Consider the following 2,500-nt stretch of genomic DNA (forward strand, 5'->3'; position numbering starts at 1 on the left):
GGGGGGGGGTAGAGAGACAGAGAGAGAGAGAGAGAGAGAGAGAGAGAGAGAGAGTGAGAGAAAGGAGAGAGAGACAGAAAGAGAGAGACAGAGAGAGGAGAGAGAGGATCTTGAGCGAGAGAGAGAGAGAAAGAGAGAGAGAGGATGAAGAGAGAGAGAGAGAGAGTGAGAGAAAGGAGAGAGAGAGAGGATGAAGAGAGAGACAGAGACAGAGAGAAAGAGAGAGACAGAGTGAGAGACGAGAGAGAGGAGGAGAGAGAGAGAGAGAGAGAGAGACAGAGAGAGAGAGAGAGAGAGAGAGAGAGAGACAGAGAGAGACAGAGAGAGAGAGACAGAGAGAGAGAGAGAGAGAGAGAGAGACAGAGAGAGACAGAGAGAGAGAGACAGAGAGAGACAGAGAGAGAGAGAGACAGAGAGAGACAGAGAGAGACAGAGAGAGAGAGAGAGACAGAGAGAGAGAGAGACAGAGAGAGAGAGAGAGACAGAGAGAGAGACAGAGAGAGAGAGACAGAGAGAGAGAGAGAGAGACAGAGAGAGACAGAGACAGAGAGACAGAGACAGAGAGAGAGAGACAGAGAGAGACAGAGAGAGACAGAGAGAGAGACAGAGAGAGAGAGAGAGAGAGAGAGAGAGACAGAGAGAGACAGAGAGAGAGAGACAGAGAGAGACAGAGAGAGAGAGAGAGAGAGAGAGAGAGAGAGAGAGAGAGAGAGAAGGTTTGAGTTTATTGGAGAAACTTGACATCACACAGTAAACCAGTTAAATTCTCACCCTCGTGTTCACCAGCGTACGGAAAAACGCATCAGTCGAAGGAAACGGCTAGCGGTCGTTACACAGACCGCCGCACTGGCACACACTCCATCATTAAACACGTCCAGGAAAGGAAAATTCAACCCCAAGAATAAGTGATGTGGAGAGAGGAAGACGCCACAAAACCCCGAGTGCTGAGCGAGAGAAAAGCGTCTTGGCAGCTCAGAGAACGAGTGGAAGATGAAACACATTCACATCCAAACCCAATAAGTGCAGCAGCATTCCTTTAGTATGAAGAACACATTCCCTGTCCGTGACTCTGATGAACCGTACGTTACGTCCTCAGCCTGCACACACACACACACACACACACTCCTCATTGCACAGAAAGTCTTGTTCAGCACAAAGTATTGGCACCCCCGACCCCGTCGACAGATACGTCACGTTTATTCCCGCTGTTTCTCTGTTCGTTCTCTATTAACATTCTATCGTACGTTTGTTTTATTTTCTACTTTATTGAGGCATTTATTTATTTATTTATTTATTTATTTATTCGACCGCCTGCTTTGTTGCTTAAATTTCACGTGCCTTTTATACTAAACCGTGTAAACTGTAATGTGCCAATAAATCTCAGTTTATAGCCTCTTTGGCTGAATAATGACAGACGCACCAATAAAGTGTTTTACATGAACCAGAATGAGGGAGAAGGACGTGAGAGTGTAAAGAGAGTCGGATGAGAGAAGAGAACGAGAGGAGAGAGGATCGGGAGACGAGACGGAGAACGTGTGTGTATCTGGGTTGTGTTTGTGAATGAAGCTGGCTGCCTGCTCGTCTGGACCACAGTCGCATTCCTCCTCTCTTCTTCCTCTCTGACTCTAACACACACACACACACACACACACACACACACACACACACACACAGAACAAGCCTGACATTTCCTTTATCACCTTTTGGTGTGTGTGTGTGTGTGTGTGTGTGTGTGTGAATTCATCCAGATTTGTACGTCCCTGAGCTAGTTCATGTCCAGGTCTCAGTCAGAGCTGCTGCTGTGATCATAAAGACCATTTTGATGGAGCTTTGTGAGAGACTCAGAGACGGTTGATGAAGTGTGAATGCTGGTTTCTGACCTGGGAGAGTCATCAGACCTGGTCTGGGGTTCGCTTCATCTGAATCAGGTGTAGGAGCTGTGAGAAGCTGTGCTGAGGAAGGTGATTGGTCGAATTTGTCATGTGACTTCTTGTTACTTCCTTCTTATTTTGTGATGACTTGGGAAAGGTCGTTAGGGTCGTTAGGGTCGTTAGCCTTGTGTCTACCATTTTGCAAACTCGAGTGCCTCATGCTGTGTTTATGGAATAGATGGACAAAAATCCTACCAAGGGCCACAAACCTGCCACCACTGGGCCCCCGAGTAAGGCCCTCAACCCTCAGTTGCTCAGTTGTATAAAAAAAAGGCAAGTACACAATTTAACACAAAAACTGAACCAGTTTCCTGTCAACTGAATGTAAAAATCAGAACTTGTGTTGTAGCATTTTAATCTTATAGAAAAGCACAAAGGATTTTAGCTGAAATTAGCATTAAATGTGTGTTTCTGACTCTGGAAGCAACAGTTTGTTGAACAGTGGCGTGTTGGACTGCAGCTCATAGTGTGAGACATCAAGGCATCAAGGCAGTGTAATATGGGCTTGGGAAGAAGTCATAACACACACACACACACACACACACACACACACACACACACACACACAC

The 2,500-nt window shown here is 46.3% G+C and overlaps 1 protein-coding gene and 1 long non-coding RNA gene across 2 annotated transcripts in view; one reads left to right on the top strand and one right to left on the bottom strand.

Annotated features, from left to right (window-relative positions):
• Nucleotides 1-2,500, bottom strand: part of LOC125140052 — a 13,786-nt gene that overhangs the window by 10,675 nt on the left and 611 nt on the right. The window contains exon 1 of the long non-coding RNA XR_007139274.1: nt 772-2,500. This exon is cut by the window's right edge and continues 611 nt beyond it. This is a non-coding gene — a long non-coding RNA (uncharacterized LOC125140052). The remainder of the gene's footprint in view (nt 1-771) is intronic.
• Nucleotides 1-2,500, top strand: part of nhsa (Nance-Horan syndrome a (congenital cataracts and dental anomalies)) — a 44,859-nt gene that overhangs the window by 7,203 nt on the left and 35,156 nt on the right. The gene's annotated exons all lie outside the window — the stretch shown is intronic.

This window comes from Tachysurus fulvidraco, chromosome 23 (genome assembly GCF_022655615.1).
Source record: "Tachysurus fulvidraco isolate hzauxx_2018 chromosome 23, HZAU_PFXX_2.0, whole genome shotgun sequence".
NCBI lineage: Eukaryota > Metazoa > Chordata > Actinopteri > Siluriformes > Bagridae > Tachysurus > Tachysurus fulvidraco.